Source organism: Orcinus orca, chromosome 11 (genome assembly GCF_937001465.1).
Source record: "Orcinus orca chromosome 11, mOrcOrc1.1, whole genome shotgun sequence".
NCBI classification, from domain to species: Eukaryota; Metazoa; Chordata; class Mammalia; order Artiodactyla; family Delphinidae; genus Orcinus; species Orcinus orca.
In genome coordinates, this window is record NC_064569.1 from 58,385,135 (window position 1) to 58,408,083 (window position 22,949).

A 22,949-nucleotide genomic window follows, 5' to 3' on the forward strand; every position below is an offset into this window, starting at 1 on the left:
AAAATATAAGCACAATGCAAGCAGATTAAAAGGAATAACTAACGAGGATTTCTAGAAATAAAAATGTAATAATTGCATTTAAAAATGTATATTTAGGGGCTTCCCTGGTGACGCAGTGGTTGAGAGTCCGCCTGCCGATGCAGGGGACACGCGTTCGTGCCCCGGTCCGGGAAGATCCCACATGCCGCGAAGCGGCTAGGCCCGTGAGCCATGGCCGCTGAGCCTGCGCGTTCGGAGCCTGTGCTCTGCAACGGGAGAGGCCACAGCAGTGAGAGGCCCGCATACTGCAAAAAAAAAAAAAAAAAAGTGTATATTTATAGCTGATCCATTTTGCTGTACAGTAGAAACTAACACAACATTGTAGAGCAACTATACTCCCATAAAAATTAATTTAAAAATAAATAAAGGTTGTCTATCAGTAAAGTAAAAAATAAAAAGTGAATAAAAATAAAAATAGAGTACATATAGAGATGGTTTATCACAGACTACAATGAGCTGAAAAGAGAATTTTAAATGGGAATAGAGAACTGAAGAAACTATCTACAGTGCAGCACAGAGAGACAAAAACATGGGAAATATGCAAGAGGGGTTAAGAGACATAGGAGAGGGAATGAGAAGGTCTAACAAATGGGCAATGCATAATCTCAAGATGTAGCTTCACTTATTTTTTTCCATCCTTTATTCCTTTGTCAAATTATTTCTTCTTAGTTTCAGGGACTAAAGTTTTTTGCTTTAAACAGTGCATCATTCTTAGAAACAGAGCTCTGAGTTTGATCCAAGATTTTCTTTATTTTAAAGTAATAAATTTTACCCATCAACAAAGCACTGTTTTATTATCTTTATTCTTTTTTACTGCCATCTTAAAAGCTTGAACAAGACATTAATTTAAAAATTAGGGCTTCCCTGGTGGCGCAGTGGTTTAGAGTCCGCCTGCCGATGCAGGGGACACGGATTTGTGCCCCGGTTCGGGAAGATCCCACATGCCGCGGAGCAGATGGGCCTGTGAGCCATGGCCGCCGAGCCTGCGCGTCTGGAGCCTGTGCTCTGCAACGGGAGAGGCCACAACAGTGAAAGGCCCGCGTATCGCAAAAAAATAAATTAATTAATTAAACACAGTGCACTTTTTATATTAATAGTTATTATTTACTGAGTGTTCACTTTGTTCCTGGAATTTTACATCATTCCATTTAAACATTACATCAAGCTGATGCTTATGGTAGTTACATTTTATGCCCAAGTTCTTGCAGCTCATAAGTAGAAGAACCAAGGTTTTAACCCAGCCTGCCTGACTCCAAATTCTATTCTCTCATTGCCTGATCATCTAATCAAATAAGTGTTGACTTTCACAGTAGAAAAGGTTATACATTTATTCAAATAACTCTGCCTCTCATCTGACCATTTATTTCATCTCTCTTTTGAAAGGTCTTTCAGATACAATTTCTTGCCTAAGCAAACCAGTGCCATTATTGTATAGTTCCTGGAGAGTCTATCTTGATCAGACAGATACTTCTATTTTCTTTGTTCCTCATTCTCATCCATCCTTATTTTACACTGCTCACCTCTTCCCAGTTTACACCCTTTCACAATTGAGCCAACAGCCTGAGGATCCTAGGAAAAATTCTGTGCCAAGACTGTCTTGGAGGTGAGAGACCCTGAGTAGAGACGTCCATGGGCTGGAATGGAGCTGTGTGGATCTTGGTGTCTCAGAGGTATAGTTAGGCTTCCACAGAGTGGAGCATATTCAGAAGCAAACCGACGGGTGCAGTTCAGTTGTGCACCGACTTTTTGTTGTAATTTTACAGTAGGATGCAATTAGTTCAGAGCCATAAAAATATCTGGCCTGAAGCAGAGAATTTTGGGTATGTATCCCCCTGGTCAGTACTCTAAGCCAAAGCAGAGCAATGATCAAGCAACTGAATATCTTATGTTTTGCGTTTTCCAGCCCCGCAATTTTACGATGAAATGTGCAAACACTTATATCATTTTCCTTCTGGAAGGGCATCAGTCACAGCAGGAACTTTGCAACTAAATTGGAGCAATTAAAACTATTTTAGTAGTCACATCATTAAGTGTAAAAGTAAAAGTTTTCAGTGCTATCTAATATCTAAAAATGTTTTTCCAGTTTGAAATGCATGTGGTGGTAGTGTTGGGGAAAAGTTAGCGTGTTTAAAGGTATTTATGTCTGAAATAATAACCTCAATTAGCACTTCTATGTACTAGTTACTTTTATATAAGTTCTTTAGATGTATTAAGTCATATAATCCTTATAGCAACCTGATGATACAGATACCCTTTCCGTCCCCAATTTGTGGACGAGGAAACTTAGGCAGTAACCTATCCAAATCACCAATGTTGGAGTTAAGATTGCATACACTGGCAGTTCTGTCTGTGCTCTTCATCAACTACACTTGACTAGTCATCCTTCTATTTCTGAGAACATATTGCACATAAAACATGAAGAGACAGTAACTTTTCTAGTAGATCTCTTATTTTTAAATTATTTGTATATGTCTGTTTAGTTAGTTCTCTTAGAATCAAAGCTTTAGCGATATCCTTGTTATTACCTAGTTCACTGCCTTACAGATAGTGAATGCACAATAAATACTTGTAGTTTGAATGAATTTTTTTTTTTTTTGGCTGCACTGTGCGGCATGCGGGATCTTAAGTTCCCTGACCCAGGATTGAACCTGTGCCCCCTGCAGTGGAAGCACAGAGCCTTAACCACTGGACCGCCAGGGAAGTCCCTGAATGAATTTTAACAGAGATTAGTTCTGCCTTCCAGACCCTCAGAGGCTTTAAGGTAGTGATGCACATTTTTTTTTAACATCTTTATTGGGGTACAACTGCTTTACAATGGTGTGTTAGTTTCTGCTTTATAACAAAGTGAATCAGTTATACATACATATACATATGTTCCCATATCTCTTCCCTCTTGCGTCTCCCCCCCTCCCCCCCTCCCTATCCCACCCCTCCAGGCGGTCACAAAGCACCAAGCTGATCTCCCTGTGCTATGCGGCTGCTTCCCACTAGCTATCTACCTTACATTTGGTAGTGTATATATTTCCATGCCTCTCTCTTGCTTTGTCACAGCTCACCCTTCCCCCTCCCCATATCTTCAAGTCCATTCTCTAGTAAGTCTGTGTCTTTATTCCTGTCTTACCCCTAGGTTCTTCATGACATTATTTTTTTCTTAAATTCCATATATATGTGTTAGCATACGGTATTTGTCTTTCTCTTTCTGACTTACTTCACTCTGTATGACAGACTCTAGGTCTATCTACCTCATTACAAATAGCTCAATTTCATTTCTTTTTATGGCTGAGTAATATTCCATTGTATATATGTGCCACATCTTCTTTATCCATTCATCTGATGATGGGCACTTAGGTTGTTTCCATCTCCGGGCTATTGTAAATAGAGCTACAATGAACATTTTGGTACATGACTCTTTTTGAATTATGGTTTTCTCAGGGTATATGCCCAGTAGTGGGATTGCTGGGTCATATAGTAGTTCTATTTGTAGTTTTTTAAGGAACCTCCATACTGTTCTCCATAGTGGCTGTACCAATTCACATTCCCACCAGCAGTGCAAGAGTGTTCCCTTTTCTCCACACCCTCTCCAGCATTTATTGTTTCTAGATTTTTTGATGATGGCCATTCTGACTGGTGTGAGATGGTATCTCATTGTAGTTTTGATTTTCATTTCTCTGATGATTAATGATGTTGAGCATTCTTTCATGTGTTTGTTGGCAGTCTGTATATCTTCTTTGGAGAAATGTCTATTTAGGTCTTCTGCCCATTTTTGGATTGGGTTGTTTTTTTTGTTATTGAGCTGCAAGAGGTGCTTGTAAATTTTGGAGATTAATCCTTTGTCAGTTGCTTCATTTGCAAATATTTTCTCCCATTCTAAGGGCTGTCTTCTGGTCTTGTTTATGGTTTCCTTTGCTGTGCAAATGTTTTGAAGTTTCATTAGGTCCCATTTGTTTATTTTTGTTTTTATTTCCATTTCTCTAGGAGTTGGGTCAAAAAGGATCTTGCTGTGATTTATGTCATAGAGTGTTCTGCCTATGTTTTCCTCTAAGAGTTTGATAGTTTCTGGCCTTACATTTAGCACATTTAATTCCTAGTTGGCTCAGATTCCTAACAGCAGTGACTTTTGAGATATTTCTGGTTTTTATTTTAAACATTTAGTATGAAAAAGGGAAGTAAATATGGTCTGTACTATTAAGCAGAGTCATGCTTTATTAAATGCTAACATTACCTTTTGAAGAGTTCTTTAGTTTGAACTAGTCACACTTATCCTGAAAAATAATGCAGAATAAAACTCCTACTCATCCTGAATTACTTTCCTCAAGCATTAAGCGATCCTCCCTGGTTCTGGTATCCTGTGATTCCTTCCACAAGCCTGATGGAGAAGTTAGGAAAGTTCAGAACATACCCCTCACCTCTGAGATGAGGGTCATGGAAAACAGTGAGCATACCTGCTTCTCAGCATCCCTTGGTGCCTCTGTCAGAGACAGACTGCAGTCTAACAGACCACTGATCTGCCCCTTTATGGCATTTTTGTTCCTAATTCCACTCTTGTTTACTTGAAGAGCTAAATCTTTTTCCACTTCTGCTTGAGAAAACATTTTTATAGCTTTGGGACCAAATGTTTTTCATCAGCTCATTGTAACGTCTCTTTTTGGTGAACTTTTTGCCAGTGGAAGCCACGATGTTGCTGGTGGAATGCGGGAGAAATTTGCTATGATCAGAGTAAAACACTTTTGCTTTTGTCCCAGCAATAAGGAAATAAGAATCAATTGCTTTTCCCCATTTACATTTGCTCTATGTTAAACCATAAGAAAGTTGTTGACCTTTAATTGCTTCTAAAATGAAAGGTTGCTGGATCACCAGGTATTTAAGTGGTTTATGTCTTCTAAAATTCTTGTGGTGGCAGCAATCGCTATTTCTTGTTTCGGTTGATGATCAAGAGAATGCAGGAAAGTTAGAGGTAGAAATTTGCTGCCGCGTACAAGAAGCTGAAGTTTGGGAAGGTAAGAAGAGAACCTGTGAGGTATATGTTTGCTTAGAGTGTCAAATACTTCCTTATAGATTCCTAGGAGAAAGGGCAGTATGTGTTTTTATGTATGTGTCTTGGGAAGTTTAATTGTACAAAAGTGGTATTTCCCAAAGTGTGATCTGTGGAATATCACATGTTCTCTTAAAATTATTTTCCACCCCTTCACTCAGATATTGAAACTTCAGATTTTATTGATGTGGCTTGACGGCATTACACAAGTGTACATTACATGAAAAGTTTGAAAATGGGCTGATTCTTTCTGCTCGTAATCCACCACTGTCAGAAAGGTTTGCCTCGTGATAAATGGCTTGCTGATTTTGTTCCCTAGATGATGTTTTTGGGTTTTGAAACTCTCTTGGGACAAAACGCATCTGTGCTTTGCCACACTGAGAACAAAAATCAGTTTGAGGGAAAATCTGTCCTCTTGTTTTACAAGAGGGGATGGTGATGAACACTTACCCTTTGACTGGCTTCTAGATGTTATCAAGTCCTCAAATACTAATCTGCTCCCCATTACACTCTGCTACCCACAAGCATCCAAGCAAAAATTAACAACTTCTGCCGTTCTAGAGGAGAAGCAAGGAAAGAAATAGTCCATCTCTCAATGAAATGGGCGAAGAGGCTAATTTGCTTTCTTGAGAACAGCTGAAGGTGGTTTGATGAAACTTGAATTTGGGCATTTCATTCTCTCTGTAAACTCACCCTGAAGTCAGAATAGCAGAAAGGGAGATAAAGAAAACCTTACTCAAGCAATTATTTCCCTTATCCTGCAAATATTGGCACAGTAAAATAATTTCCTTAGCTTCCAGGAAATCAGTCATGTCACGTATGAATGAATTTGACAGTGAAGATTAAAAGGTGTCATTCAGTTATCAAGCTCATGCCCTAGACAAGATGTTTTTATTCTTTGCTTTTCTATATGATCTGAATGAGCAAATGATGTGCAGATTTCAATTGATCCATTTCCATCGTGGATTAGTTGCAGTGATCGAAACATTAGCTATGCTAGTATTCACTGATGATACATGTTTTATTTATTATGAGTTTGGTAGAATGGTAAATTCAGTTTATAGCCCAGTGGTTTGAGAAGCGTGACTTTACTCAACATTTTTCTTGAACTCTGTGATGGCCCATCCGTGTAAATAATCTCATCAACCTCTTGTGTGAGCCCATCCTTGAAGAGTTCCTCATACGGATGCTTAATGAAAAAATATGCTGTGCTTTTGTCCTTGTCAGTGGTGTCAGAACATATGAGATGTTCAGCACAACTGTTAAATAAAGCTTTTGCTATAACAGGAGGCCCAGCAACATTTTGTCTGGATGAGTAAGCAGCATCCTGGGTTTCACAGAAAAAAGACAATCCTGAGCCCAAATGAAGGGCATAGTTATTTATGGTCATGTCTAGTGAGTTTTCTTCATGTAGGAAGTATGCCTAAAAGTTCAGAGAACTGACCTCGAAGTCTCAGGTCTTCTGGACTTTAATTTCCGTAATTTTCCATGGAGGCTTCTTTTAATACCTGTCCCCAAAGACGCATTTATACCACTCAAGACAAAACTTATACTAAGCTATATTTAAATCTAGAGTTTCTGAATTAGACTAACAAGCTAGGGATGCTTACATAAAATACCCTGTTAATATAGTCAATGCGCCAATTTACTTCATTGTAAAGTCATTTGGAAAAATATCACTTGACTATATAAATGTTTTAGAAAAAGCAAGTTTTGAAAATCTGAAATCCCCTTTTAAAATAAGAATAAAATAACTTTGCCCTTTAAGTATGTGTATTATTTTTAAATTGAAAGATATTATATTCTTAGGTCAGACACAGTTATTTTCATTAAGGTTACTTATTTCTAAAAATATCAACTCTTTCAAAGCTAAATAATAGTACAATATAGTGAAATACTTAAATATTAATTAGCCTGGTGAATTACAAAACAAAAAGATTCTGTCCAGTATATTTTTAGATTATATTATTGAAATTTAGGCTTGGTTTTTTTTGCCTTTACTATATATAATATAGAATCTTCAGATAATACACTAGGCTTCTTCTGTTTCTTATTAGCGTGTGTGTGTGTGTGTGTGTGTGTGTGTGTGTGTGTGTGTGTGTGTGTTTGTGTGTGTGTGTGTGTGTGTGTGTGTGTGTGTGTGTGTGTGTAGTTGGCAATTTTTAGTCTATTATCTTCTTCCCAAAGGGAACACCAGCGAGCTATGAGAGAGAAGGATTTTGGAGCAATACCTGTATTAGTAGGAGGCTGGGTTAGATGGATATATTGTTTAAATGAATGAATCAAAGAATGTGCCAGTTTGGAGATGGACTAAACAAGAGTCCATGCATAGCTGCCTGATTGTAGGAGGTCTTTCGAAAGACTATCCTTATATTTTCTGGCAGATTAATGCTTAAATCCTAAATACAAAAAGAAAATACAGTTTATTGAAGCTAACTTCTGAAGGACAATCTGCATATTCCATTGATGGTTAATACCAAATGGTAAGTCCTTCACGGTTAAGAAATATTTTCTTTCTTTCAGTCATTTCTTTTTTTCAAGTGGTTCCTGTTTAACTCGCAGTGGACCTAAAAATCAAACAATCACATCTACTTTATGTGAAACTTCCCTATATTTGAAAATTATTATTAAGTGTTTGGCTAGCCTTCTTTTTTCCACGAAAAAAAAAATTTATATCTACTTTTTAAAAACTTTTTATCCTATCTCTGGATTTTATCTGATGTTTCTCTGACATTTTTACCTATACCCTTTTTTTTCAGCACACAGTTATTTCAAATCATGTTCAATATAAAGTTTTTTTTTCCCCTGCAATATATTTTACATTCCATTGTTGTACTCACTCTGAACAGCCCTTCCAGACACTCCAGATACTCAGGGTACTGAGGAGCAAAGGGTCATGCATTTTATTGCTGTGCTTCCACTGGATTGATTTCTTTATACTGTTTTTCAGATAACATTGCTAAAATCCTCTTTTTTTTAGCAATTCAGACAATAGCAATTGCTTCCTTTTTGTAGCTATTGGTAGACAATTGAGAAATGTTACCTCAAGCCTCCGGCTTCTTTTGCTTTGGTTATTAAGCTTCTAATTGATATTTTATGTTGCTGGAATAATTGTACTTTGTAAATACTCTGTGGATGACAGGTAATAGTTCAAAATTATTCTTTAAAAGATATGCAGAGACATTTTCCCATTACTATAAGATCACTTTGTTTTTTCCAAACTTTAAAAATTTTATTTATTTATTTTTATACAACAGATTCTTATTAGTTATCTGTTTTATACATATTACTGTATATGTGTCAATCCCAGTATCCCAATTCATCCCACCACCACCACCCACCCCCCGCTTTCCCCCCTTGATGTCCATACGTTTGTTCTCTACATCTCTGTCTCTATTTCTGCCTTGCAAACTGGTTCATCTGTACCATTTTCCTAGATTCCACATGTATGCGTTAATATACGATATTTGTTTTTTTCTTTCTGACTTACTTCACTCTGTATAACAGTCTCTAGGTCCATCCACGTCTCTACAAATGACCCAATTTCGTTTCTTTTTATGGCTGAATAATATTGCATTGTATATATGTACCACATCTTCTTTACCCATTCGTCTGTCGATGGGCATTTAGGTTGCTTCCATGTCCTGGCTATTGTAAATAGTGCTGCAATGAACATTGGGATGCATGTATCTTTTTGAATTATGGTTATATCTGGGTATATGCCCAGTGGGATTGCTGGGTCATATGGTAATTCCATTTTTAATTTTTTAAGGAAACACCATACTGTTCTCCATAGTGGCTGTATCAATTTATATTCCCACCAACAGTGCAAGAGGGTTCCCTTTTCTCCACACCCTCTCCAACATTTGTTGTTTGTAGATTTTCTGATGATGCTCTTTCTAGCCAGTGTGAGGTGATACCTCACTGTAGTTTTGATTTGCATGTATCTAATAATTAGTGATGTTGAGCAGCTTTTCATGTGCTTCTTGGCCATCTGTACGTCTTCCTTGGAGAAATGTCTATTTAGGACTTCTGTCCGTTTTTTGATTGGGTTGTTTGTTTTTTTAATATTGAGCTGCATGAGCTGTTTATATGTTTTGGAGATTAATCCTTTGTCCATTGATACACTTCCAAATATTTTCTCCCATTCTGAGGGCTGTCTTCTCATCTTGTTTATAGTTTCCTTTGCTGTGCAAAAGCTTTGAAGTTTCATTAGGTCCCATTTGTTTATTTTTGTTTTTATTTCCATTACTCTAGGAGGTGGGTCAAAAAAGATCTTGCTGTGATTTATGTCAAAGAGTGTTCTCCTATGTTTTCCTCTAAGAGTTTTATAGTGTCTGGTCTTACATTTAGATCTTTAGTCCATTTTGAGTTTATTTTTGGGTATGGTGTTAGGGATTGTTCTAACTTCATTCTTTTACATGTAGCTGTCCAGTTTTCTCATCACCACTTATTGAAGAGACTGTATTTTCTTCGTTGTATATCCTTGCCTCCTTTGTCATAGATTAGTTGACCATAGGTGCGTGAATTTATCTCTGGGCTTTCTATCCTGTTTCATTGATCTATATTTCTGTTTTTGTGCCAGTAACAGATTGTCTTGATTACTGTAGCTTTGTAGTAGAGTCTGAAGTCAGGGAGTCTGATTCTTCCAGTTCCCTTTATTCCCTTAAGTTTGCTTTCCGGGTCTTTAGTGTCTCCATACAAACCTTAAGATTTTTTTGTTTAGTTCTGTAAAAAAATGCCATTGGTAATTTGATAGGGATCACATTAAATCTGTAGATTGCTTTGGGTAGTATAGTCACTTTCACAATGTTGATTCTTCCAATTCAAGAACATGGTATACCTCTCTATCTGTTTATGTCATCTTTGATTTCTTTCATCAGGGTCTTATAGTTTTCTGAGTACAGGTCTTTTAGCTCCTTAGGTAGGTTTATTCCTAGGTATTTATTCTTTTTGTTGCAATGGTGAATGGGATTGTTTACTTAATTTCTCTTTCTAATCTTTCATTGTTAGCATATAGGAATGCAAGAGAGTTCTGTGCATTAATTTTGTATCCTGCAACTTTACCAAATTCATTGATTAGCTCTGGTAGTTTTCTGGTGGCATCTTTAGGATTATCTATGTATAGTATCATGTCATCTGCAAACAGTGACAGTTTTTATTCTTCTTTTCCAATTTGTATTCCTTTTATTTCTTTTTCTTCTCTGATTGCTGTTGCTAGGACTTCCAAAAACTATGTTGAATAATAGTGGCGAGAGTGGACATCCTTGTCTTGTTCCTGATCTTAGAGGAAATGCTTTCAGTTTTTCACAATTGAGAAGGATGTTTGCTGTGGGTTTGTCATATATGGCCTTTATTATGTTGAGGTAGGTTCACTCTATGCCCACTTTCAGGAGAGTTTTTATCGTAAATGGGTGTTGAATTTTGTCAAAAGCTTTTTCTGCATCTATCGAGATGATCATATGGTTTTTATTCTTCAATTTGTTAATATGGTGTGTCACATTGATTGAATTGCATATACTGAAGAATCCTTGCATCCTTGGGATAAATCCCACTTGATCATGGTGTATGATCCTTTAAATGTGTTGTTGGATTCTGTTTGCTAGTATTTTGTTGAGGATTTTTACATCTATATTCATCAGTGATATTGGTTTGTAAGTTTCTTCTTTTGTAGTATCTTTGTCTGGTTTTGGTATCAGGGTGATGGTAGCCTCATAGAATGAGTTTGGGAGTGTTTCTTCCTGTGCAATTTTTTGGAAGAGTTTGAGAAGGATTGGTGTTAGCTCTTGTCTAAATGTTGGATAGAATTCACCTGTGAAGCCATCTGGTCCTGGAGTTTTGTTTGTTGGAAGATTTTTAATCACAGTTTCAATTTCATTGCTTGTGATTGGGCTGTTCATATTTTCTCTTTCTTCCTGGTTCAGTCTGGGAAGGTTATACCTTTCTACGAATTTGTCCATTTCTTCCAGTATGTCCATTTTATTGGCATAGAGTTGCATGTAGTAGTCTCTTATGATGCTTTGTATTTCTGCGGTGTCCATTGTAACTTCTCCTTTCTAATTTTATTGATTTGAGGCCTCTCTCTCGTTTTCTTGTTGAGTCTGGCTAAAGGTTTACTAATTTTGTTTATCTTCACAAAGAACCAGCTTTTAATTTTATTGATCTTTGCTATTGTTTTCTTTGTTTCTATTTCATTTATTTCTGCTCTGGTCTTTATGATTTCTTTCCTTCTGCTAACTTTGGACTTTGTTTGTTCTTCTTTCTCTAGTTCCTTTTGGCATAAGGTTAGGTTGTTTATTTGAGATTTTTCTTGTTTCTTGAGGTAGGACTGTATTGCTGTAAACTTCCCTCTTAGAACTGCTTTTGCTCCATCCCATAGGTTTTGCATCGTCATGTTTTCATTGTCATTTGTCTCTAGGTATTTTTTGATTTCCTCTTTGATTTCTTCAGTGATCTCTTGGTTATTTAGTAACGTATTGTTTAGCCTCCATGTGTTTGTTTTTTTACGTTTTTTCCCTTGTAATTCATTTCTAATCTCATATCGTTGTGGTTAGAAAAAGTGTTTGATATGATTTCAATATTTTTAAATTTACCGAGGCTTGATTTGTGAGCCAAAATGTGATCTATCCTGAAGGATGTTCTGTGGGCAATTGAGAAGAAAGTGTAATCTGCTGGTTTTGGATGGAATGTCCTATAAATATCAATTAAACCTGTCTGGTCTACTGTGTCATTTAAAGGTTGTGTTTCCTTATTAATTTTCTGTCTGAATGATCTGTCCATTGGTATAAGTGAGGCGTTAATGTCCCCCACTATTATTGTGTTGCTGTCAATTTCCTCTTTTATAGCTGTTAGTACTTGCTTTATGTATTGAGGTGCTCCTATGTTGGGTGCATATATATTTATAATTGTTATATCTTCTTCTTAGATTGATCCCTTGATCATTGTGTAGTGTCCTTCCTTGTCTCTTGTAGCATTCTTTATTTTAAAATCTATTTTGTCTGATATGAGAATTGCTGCTCCAGCTTTCTTTTGATTTCCATTTGCATGGAATATCTTTTTCCATCCCCTCACTGTCAGTCTGTATGTGTCCCTAGGTCTGAAGTGGGTCTCTTGTAGACAGCATATGTACAGGTTTTGTTTTTGTATCCATTCAGCGAGCTTGTGTCTTTTGGTTGGAGCATTTAATCCATTCACATTTAAGGTGTTATTCATATGTATGTTCTATTACCATTTTCTTAATTGTTTTGGGTATGTTTTTATAGGTCCTTTTCTTCTCTTGTGTTTCTTACTTAGAGAAGTTCCTTTAGCATTTGTTGTAGAGCTGGTTTGGTGGTGCTGAATTCTCTTAGCTTTTGCTTGTCTGTAAGGCTTTTGATTTCTCCATCGAATCTGAATGAGATCCTTGCTGGGTAGAGTATCTTGGCTGTAGGTTCTCTCCTTTCATCACTTTAAATATATCATGCCACTCCCCTGGCTTGTAGAGTTTCTGCTGAGAAATCAGCTGTTAACCTTATTGGAGTTTCTTTGTATGTTATTTGTCGTTTTTCCCTGCTGCTTTTAATAATTTTTCTTTAATGTTTGTCAATTTGATTACTATGTGTCTTGGCGGGTTTCTCCTTGGGTTTATCCTGCCTGAGACTCTCTGTGCTTCCTGGACTTGGGTGACTATTTCCTTTTCCATCTTCAGGAAGTTTTCAACTATAATCTCTTCATATATTTTCTAGGGTCCTTTCTCTCTCTCATCTCCTCCTGGGATCTCTGTAATGCGAATGTTGGTGCATTTAATGTTGTCCCAGAGGTCGCTTAGGCTGTCTTCATTTCTTTTCATTCTTTTTTCTTTATTGTGTTCCACTGCAGTGAATTCCACCCTTCTGTCTTTCAGGTCACTTATCTGTTCTTCTGCCTCAGTTATTCTGCTATTGATTCCTTCTAGTGTATTTTTCATTTCAGTTATTGTATTGTTCATCTCTGTTTGGTTGTTCTTTAATTCTTCTAGGTCTTTGTTAAACATTTCTTGCATCCTCTCGATCTTTGCTTCCATTCTTTTTCCAAGGTCCTTCATCATCTTCACTATCATTATTCTGAATTCTTTTTCTGGAAGGTTGCCTATCTCCACTTCATTTAATTGATTTTCTGGGGTTTTATCTTGTTCCTTCATCTGGAATATAGTCCTCTGCCTTTTCATTTTGTCTATATTTCTGTGAATGTGGTTTTCATTCCACAGGCCGTAGGATTGTAGTTCTTCTTGCTTCTGCTATCTGCCCTCTGTAAGATCACTTCTTTATAACCTGCAAGTAGATTTTCTCTTCAACATGAAAATTACACAAAAGTGCCTGTCTTCTACCAAAGTTCATTCTTCTTCAAGTGTCACTTTCAGTCAGGCTACACTTGACAGTGCTCTGGCTTGAGTACAGAGACAGCAAAGTGTCTGCAAATGGGTATCTGAGATTTGGAGGCCTGTCTGTTTATGACATTAATATGAATACCAAAAGGACCTTTTATAACTAAAGATTATAATTTAATGTTTGAATGAATGAGATTACTTAGGAAGAAGTATCAACAAGGGCTTCCCTGGTGGCACAGTGGTTGAGAGTCCGCCTGCCGATGCAGGGGACATGGGTTTGTGCCCCGGTCTGGGAAGATCCCACATGCCGCAGAGCGGCTGGGCTCGTGAGCCATGGCCCCTGAGCCTGCACGTCCAGAGCCTGTGCTCCGCAACGGGAGAGGCCACAACAGTGAGAGGCCCACATACCACAAAAAAAAGTATCAACAAATATTGAGAAATATTAGAGTAAATCCGTAGAAGGGAATCCTGAATTTGGGAATCCAGAAAAAGAAGTCAGTGTAGATGAATGATAAAATCTGTATTTAGTTTTATACAATCATTTTCTTCCTGGCATCTCCAGCCAGGATAGTGTTTGTCCCAAATAAGACTGCAGTCATACTTATTTACTGTTTTCTTTTTTTTTCCTATTGTTTTCTGCTAATATTTCACACATTGATACATTTACTTAGTCATCTCATTTAGTAGACACGTATTGAATGTATAGTCATGCAGAAAGATGCTGGGGTTTGTGGATCATGACCCCTCCCCTCCTGACTCCCAGTGGTGTGGCAAATAGTTGTTAATATGTAAATTCTCAAAATAAGACATATTGTGCTTTACGTCAACATAGATGTAAGAATAGATATAAAAAGCAACTTCTCTAGGAGAATTGTAATAACAATTTAATTCTGGATTTTGAGTTAGGAAAGATTTCTTTAAAAAAAAAGTGGCATTAGACTTAATAGAAGACTTAAGTCATATTTGAGTTAAGACGATTTGGGCAATTGGGGCATTTTTCATGTATGAAGAACTTGTTCAAATGCAAGGATAATGGGAAGTGCAGGGAAACCAGAGAGACTAATCTTTACATAGTCTCTCAAAAGACAATATAGGTCACAATGTGTGAGAGGAATTATAAAGAAGAAAGAGACAGGTGTAAGAAAGTACGATTCTCCTAAGAGTCATATGCCCATTCAGTTTTCTTTCTGTCAATATAATTTTATATTATATAAAAAATATAAAGGTACTGATGTACACCATATATATTTTATACACCGCACTATTATATACATCAATATGCATAATAAAAATAAAATTTAGCACAGAAAAATTGGAAAGGAGAATGAATTGAACCACATAACTATATGTTTTGCATATAAACTCGTTTATAGATAATTATCAAATATCTGAATATTTTGCATGATGAAAAAGCAGATGTTTAGATTATTCAGAAAATATGCAATTTAGTAATTTATTAGAAGTTAGTGCTGTACTCTAATTTTCAGACAAAATGTCCAACTGATACTGAAGTTTCATTACACTAACATATATGGTTGTTTGCATAATAAACCATATTTACTTAACTTGTCAGCATTCAACTTAATTCAGCAATGTCTCTTTAAGAAGTACCATGTCCTCTTTTATATTAGACAGAAATTAGGGAAGTATTTTATATTCAAAACATATCAGAAACATAATTTGTAGTGATTCTGTTAAGTATTTAATTTGTGACATTTGCTAGCACAATATTATGCAAGTGTCTCTTAAAGGTCTTATTTACGTAGCATGTTTGACATGCATCGTTCACTAACATTAATTCATGTTGTATTTTTCTTAATAAGCTAAATTTCATATGTGTTTCCAGCTGTGATAGTTTAACTCCGACAAGGAACAATTGTTCTGCAATAAGTGACGAGGATACCATTTGTTGGCCGATATTTAAGAAAACCTGTTGTTCGTAAATTCTAAAATGAATTTGGGATTAAAGAGCATTTAGAGTCCTAAAAACAAATGGTGTTTCCTGAATTCTTAAAAGAAAATTAAATTAGCTTAACTCATTCAATACTGTTATTGGTTTGGGACATTTTAGCCTTCCATTTGGTTCAGAAATTTAAACAATGTATTTTTATCACTTACTCTTAAACCATTGCTCTGGTAATACTTTTATACTACTTTAATGGGAATTACAATATGTTCATTAATAATTTGATTTTTAAGAGCAAATTATTATTCATAAGATCTTGTTTAAAGCATACTCTAAATGTCTGGCTAATTAAATTCAACTTATTTCATTTTTCTTCTATTAGATGTTTCTTTTAAAAAATGGTAGCACCAAAGTATTCCTAGAAAGCTCTACAGATACATCATGGAATAAGGGGTTTTCCACCAGCAAGATTAAGACAAAGAGGGGTACAACATCTGTTGACTCTGCATTTATTCACTGAGAAATGGCAATCAATGTTCTCCCACCTTCAAACCTCTATATATATCTCACCGGTTGAATCCCTTGCTCCTGGTTACAATGGATAAATGTCTGTGCTTCAATCTAGGCCAGTGCCTCCACTGTGTACTGGGTTTCATCCTCTCGCCTGTTTGGGGAGGTTGCTTAAGCAGAGCTGTCTCTTCTCTCCTGAATCATCAAATTTTCCTTCTCTACTTTATACCCTTATCTGCATAGAATGTTATATTTTATTCTTAATAAACACCCCTTGACCGACATCCCCCCAGACTATTTCCTTATGCCTTTGTATTCTTTTAATGTAGAGCCCCAATTCCTTTTTTCCCCTTCTCTTTTTTTTTTTTTTGTGGTACGCGGGCCTCTCACTGTTGTGGCCTCTCCCTTTGTGGAGCACAGGCTCCAGATGCGCAGGCTCAGCGGCCATGGCTCACGGGCCCAGCCGCTCCGCGGCATGTGGGATCTTGCCGGACCGGGGCACGAACCCGCGTCCCCTGCATCGGACTCTCAACCACTGCGCCACCAGGGAAGCCCTCCCCTTCTCTTTTAAAACCACTCTAATTATATTTTCTTTCTTACTATTTAACCAAATCTTTCCAGTCAGGTCAAATATTAACTCCACATTGCAAAATCCAATTAGTCTTCAACTTAGTTTACTTGCTTTCTCAAACACATTTTATAGCAATGATCGTTCTCCCCTTGAAACACTTCCTTCCTTTTATTTCCTAGATGCCATATTCTTTTTGTTTGTTTGTTTGTTGCCCACTCACTTGTCTTTTCTCTTTCAATCTTTCTTTGATGAACTCAACTTTTCTCAACTTCTAAATGCTGAAATACTCCAGAACCCATTCTTCAGATATATTTATACTCATATGTTATAATTTGACATATATATATACATATATATGGTTATTATTTTCAATCTCCTTGTGGGAGCCTGGGGCTTCTAGGCTTCTAACCCCAATCTCTCTCCTGAATTCTAGGTTTTAAAATTTAACTATGTGTGTTCTATCTGCCTGGAATGTTCTTCCCCAGTTGTAAACATGGCTTGCTTCTTCAATGAATTCATGTCTGTGCTCAAATGTGAATTTATTACAGCAATCTTACCTGATTATCTGATGTAAAATGTGAGAGTCCATCTTCCCCAGTATTCTCTTTTCCCTTACCCTGCTTTATTTTTCTTCATAGCGATAGTCAGTACTTGGCATGATTGTATTAAGCTGTTTCTTTATTAACTGCCTCTCCTACCTAGAATGTAAACTCCATGAAATCTTTATTTGGTTTGCTCTCTGCATCATTTTCAGTTCCTATAGTAATGCCTGACACAGTGAGCCCTCAATAATTGTCTGTTAAATTCACAGAATCAATCTTTAACTTTACCTTAGTGTGACAGTTTTCCCCCAAAGTGTTGGTACCTGTATTCATACTCCCACTGGAATGTTTGAGAGATAGTTTCCTCACATCCCTATCTATAATTGGCATTATTAAACTCCCAAAGTTTTTGCTTGGCTAATGGCTGTGAAATGCTATCTTCCTGTTTAATTTACATTTCTTTGTTTATTAGTGAGATTAAGACTTTTATGTATGTATTGCCCAGTTTCTTACTTTTTAAATTTTCTGTGTATATCCTTTGCCCATTTTCCAATAGGGTCTTTGTTTTAAAATTTGTTTGCTTATGTATTTAATCATTGATTAATGAAAGGTTTTCTTTGTATTCTGGATACTAATCTTTGGTTGCTAATAAGACTGTAATTTATCTTTTAATTTACGATGTCTTTTATCACGCAGATGTTTTTAACTCAGTTGTAGTCTACTTGTCCATTTGCTCTTTTATGCTTCACGCTTTTTGTTTTGTTTAAATGTCCTTCTTTATCCCAAATCTTAAAGCTAGGTTTTGAGATTTTTTTCTAATATTTTTAAAGTTTTACATCTTATATTAAGTTCTTTAATCCATTTGGGTATTTTTTGTTGTTTCTTTTTTGTGTGATGTACAATGTAATGTCATTTTGGTTTAGATAATCTTCTCAGTGCCACTTATTGAATTTCCTGCCCTACTCCCACTCACGTGTGATACCATCTCTGTCGGCTATCACCAGTATCAGCTTTGGTGCATTTGCACCAAAATTCTGATCCCTGGTTTACATGTGCATTCCTGCTTCAATAATTCTGTCTAAGGTCTAACCACTATAGCTTTTTAGGTTTGATATAGGGTATGATGATTCTCCCTGTCTTGTTCTCTTTCAAAATTGCTATTGTTAACTGTTCGCCAATCCATATGAATTTTCAGATGAAGACAGTTTCTAGAAAAAAAAACTTTGAAGATTTTATACATTAATTTTGGAATAATTGACATTTATTTGTAAAAGTTTGACATTTTTAAAATTGTAAAAAGATTGTAAAATTATAAAAAATGCCATTTGTAAAAATTGACATTTTTACAGTAACAATTCTCTTTAGCTTTGTGAGGAATATAGTTCTTGAGTCTTTGGATAATTTCTGTAATTTTCTCAATGAAAACTCTGAACAAACTTTTAATTTCTCCCTATAATTTTTGTTTTTTTCGTATTTGTTTGTATATTTGCTCTTGAGAATAGGATTCTTTCTAAATTAATTCTTTAAATTAGTTTTTACTGATTTATGTTAACTTTCTTGATATTTATGTATTAGTCTGTGTCAGGCAAACTTGCTGCACTTTTTTATTGATTTTATAGATTAGTTCTATAGATTCTCTTGGATTTCTATGAGGACTTTCACATTATCTCTACATAATACTAATTTATTTCTTCATTTCTAGCTTTTGCTTATAATTCTGTATTTGTTCATTTATTTTATTGTGTTTTTGAATATAAGTATTAATGGGAAGCATTCTTGTCTTATTCCCATCATAATGGAGAGGCCTTACAATGTCTCACCACTCAGTATATTTTTGGAAGAGGGCCTTTAACATGTTAATAAATTCCCTTCTCTTTCTAGTTTATTAAGACATAATATTTTGAATGAATGCTAAGTCATAACAAACGTTTTTCATCTTCTCAATAATTTCTTTATTTTCTATTTCATTAATTTCTGCTCTTAATAAGTTACTTTCATGAACATTCACTGAGTTTACAGTATTGTTATGTTTCAGATTTCTTTAATTGAATGCTTTCATGTAAGTACTATTTCTGGCACTGTTGAAAGCTCCCTGTTTTCTTGTCTCAGATCTGTGGTCCTCTTTCTTGGTTTCCTTTTGACTTAAATATATATTACCCTGTTTGAATATCAGTGCTTGAGAATACTAAAAAACAAAAGGCTGCAGTGTAGGATATAAGCTAATTTTCATGGTAGGGAAGATTGAATAGCCATGTATTGGCTACAAGCTCATGGTTTGGATTGCTGATTTGAATCTAGCAAGCTGTTGGTGGATACTTTTCTTAGCTAGGACCATCTTTCACTGGCAATGGAAAAGTTATGGCACTGACAACTAACAGGTGTGCCAATAATAAGTCTAAATGTTCTGAGCTACATCTAATCGTGGAAAGAAGAAACGGTCATATGAAACAATTAGTGAGTGATGTAAAGTAATTTGATAAATTATGTAGTTTAGACTTAAAGGATTTATGACTGCAGAGGAGAGAAAAGCATTGAGGACTAACATTTGTAGGAAGTTTCATAATATAGTATGGACTTTCCCTGTACTTTTGAATAATTTATGGGGCTTAGAATATAAGATTGAAAAAGAATGTCATTGCAGTTGAAGTAAATAGCATGATTAAAGCATGAAGGTATAAGGTATGCTCGAGGGATATGAGAAGATCAGCTTAACTAGAGGCTGATTATTTGGCCATATGGAAAAAGTATTGGTAGGTAATGGTGAGTTTCATTGTGTATGGCCTTGATTTACTACCATAGGAATTGTTTTTAAAAAGGAAAGAGTTTGGAGGGCAGGGTGCTAACATAAAACCGATGGTAATGATAAAGATGATGACAATAACTGCAAACTTCGGTTGAAGCAAATTATATGCCAAACACTGTTCCAAGTAATTTATATGAATGATTTAAATGAATCCTCAGAAAAATCTTGAGGTATTATCACCATAATCTTCATTGGTAGAAGTAATCTTTGTCGGTGTTGTTCTGTTCTAATTGTAGATACTTAGGCAGCTTCTATAACATGCCTAAGCTCTCACATCCAGTAGATGACAGAATTTGGACTTTTAGCAGACATTATGCTTCTTCAGAAGTAATTATTAAAATTAGTCTGATGTGGTCCATAAGATGGACTTGTGAAAGTGAGAATGCTTCTGAGGTTGTTGCTGGGAGGCTGTGAAATAATTCAGCTGTGCAGTGATAGAAACTTGGCCTCAGGAGGTAATAAATCAAAGAGGACTCCAAGGTTCCAGGTGCGAGTGACTGGGGCAATGGGGCATTAATTCTGCTTTCTTTGTCAAATTAACTTTCTTTTTTTGTCCTTTTTTTCCCTCTTCCTCTTCTCTCTCTCTCTCTCTCTCTGTATTTCTCTCTTCCTTTCATTTGGGTAATCAATTTGAGAGTGAATGATTTTCAGGATTAGATATTTTATTTATTTATTTTTCCTTTTCCTTGGGTCCTAGATATAGCTATCATACTCTTGTAAAAAAAATAAAGGAAAAAACATGTTTTTGAAAAACCATGGAGGATTTAAGATATGCTTTTACTCCAGACCGAAGACATTCTTCAGTAACAAATCATGTTAGAACATCACATAATCTCCACACATGTCCAGATATAGTGCAAAGACATAATTTAGAAATTTACATTATAAAAGTACTTTGGTTTAGGATCAATAGACTAATCCTTTCAGTAATTTAGAAAGTAACAAGAAAGTCTCACCTTGTAGGTTTCTGTGCTAATCAACTCAACAACTGAATGAATGGAGATAATTTCCTGTAACTACTGTACCTGTGTCACTTTTAACAGATTACCTGTTCCTTTGTCTCAGTTTCTCCCATATGTAGACTGAATATAATGATACCTTTTTGCTTACCTGCTTCTATCCTTGAGAAGAGCAAACACATCTGTAATGTGGAATATTGGAATATAAACGCTAAAGGACTTCTTTTATAGCTATATCTATATCTATCTATATCGTTATCGGTATATAGTTGCTTTACAACGTTGTGTTAGTTTCTGCTGTACAACAAAGTGAATCAGCTATATGTATACATATATCCCCATATCCCCTCCCTCTTGCGTCTCCCTCCCACCCTCCCTATCCCACTCCTCTAGGTGGTCACAAAGCACCGAGCTGATCTTCCTGTGCTATGCAGCTGCTTCCCACTAGCCATCCATTTTACATTTAGTAGTGTATATGTGTCAATGCTACTCTCTCACTTCGTCCCAGCTTCCCCTTCCCCACCACGTCCTCAAGTCCATTCTCTATGTCTGCGTCTGTATTCCTGCCCTGCCACTAGGTTCATCAGTACTGTTTTTTTTTTTTTTTTTAGATTCCATATATGTGTGTTCACATATGGTATTTGTTTTTCTCCTCTGACTTACTTCACTCTGTATGACAGACTCTAGGTCCATCCATCTCACTACAAATAATTTCGTTCTAAAGGACTTCTTGAGAAGACTAAGAAGGAAAAGGTTTTATTTGGGTGTGTGTGTTACTTAATATTAGAGTATACTCAGTAGCAACTTATTCCAGTGACCTATCATCCAACAATTTATACTTGTTTTGTACTTCAGTATTTAAAGTCGCCCTATTGGGTTAGGTCTTCTGAGAAGGGAACACAATGGTGTGAGATAGTTACTTGGGAAAAGAGCCAGAGAAGGAAGCGAGAGCTTCTTGAGACCACACTGCCGCTCACAGCCTGTGCAAGGAGAGAGGGAAGGGAGAAAGTCATAGACTTGGAGTGAACTGAGGGAAGTGCAGCCTTCATGGTGGCAAATGCAAAGGAGCAATAGTAGGAAATCTAAGCAGTGCCTTTTCACAGCTGCCACATCCACGCACAGCATCTGATAAAAATATCACTATTTTCAACTTTGCTAGCCCTTTGTTCTTACTGAACCTGCCTGAACAAGCTTTATGTCTCCTAGTCCATCAACATGTTCTATTCTGCTAGCCAGTTTATGTCTTCTATTCATCCTCAATCCTGGGCATATTGATCAGCTATTTCAACTAGGTCTCTTCCATTAGGTTTCCGTTTGTCCTCTTCTGGGAACACCTATTGATTCTAAGCTCTGAGTAAGTCTAAGAATTTCTTTTCTTTTTCCAAGTTCTTACTATACCCAGTGTTTCTGAAGAGTATCATGTACCTATTTTGATTTGGGATCACAAGAAAGTCATCCAAATTGGTTAAGATTACTGATCTTGGAGTTGCACATGACTGGGTTTCTAATCCTGACTTCCCTGCTCTCAGCCAGGCAGAGGGAACAGGGGTCCCAAGTCATAAGGACACAGTCGTTTCTCTGGAGATGTTTACTGTCTTTGAGACTGACATGCATGCAAATGATTTCATGTAAAATAAAAGAAATTTTAGCTACGAACTTATATGAAAAAGATACCACAAGTACAAGTAATAAACTGTCTATCCTGGCTGAGTAGTCTTCTAGAATGACAAATACAATAAGTAATTGCTATGTGTGCAACTAATTACCTGTGTTAATTTGGTCAAGTTACACACATCCGTTCAAGTCTCAATTTCATGATCTGACAAATAAGGATAGTAGCATGTTCCTTACAATATCGTGAATTTGGCACATAACAGTTGCTTAATGAAGGACAACTATGTCATTAATAACTTAAACTAGGACTTTTCTGCACATTTCTGCATGTTTTGGACTCCTTTTTACCTTCTCACTGGAGTTAATTCAAACCTAGCTCTACTCTTTGAAATCACATAATCTGGGGACCACATCTCCTGCATTACTGAAAAGTGACAGGCCATCTCTCACTGAGTAGTTATTGAGAACCTGCCATGTGCCAGAAAGTTTTCTGCAGTGAATCTACAGTGGTGAGTCACACAGACCAAGTCTCCACCTCAGTGAAGCTTACAGTCTATTTCGTCAACTTCATTGTTTTATACTTCAAAAATGTTAACTTATTTTTTACTTCCATTTTCTGTCTTAGGCCC

At 36.2% G+C, this 22,949-nt stretch overlaps 1 protein-coding gene and 1 long non-coding RNA gene across 2 annotated transcripts in view; one reads left to right on the forward strand and one right to left on the reverse strand.

The window, feature by feature from the left end:
• The window catches only part of LOC125960563 (uncharacterized), a 140,533-nt gene extending 136,857 nt beyond the window's left edge, over window positions 1-3,676 (reverse strand). Inside the window, exon 1 of the long non-coding RNA XR_007470362.1 lies at window positions 3,537-3,676. This is a non-coding gene — a long non-coding RNA (uncharacterized LOC125960563). The remainder of the gene's footprint in view (window positions 1-3,536) is intronic.
• Window positions 1-22,949, forward strand: part of TRHDE (thyrotropin releasing hormone degrading enzyme) — a 408,390-nt gene that overhangs the window by 261,466 nt on the left and 123,975 nt on the right. The gene's annotated exons all lie outside the window — the stretch shown is intronic.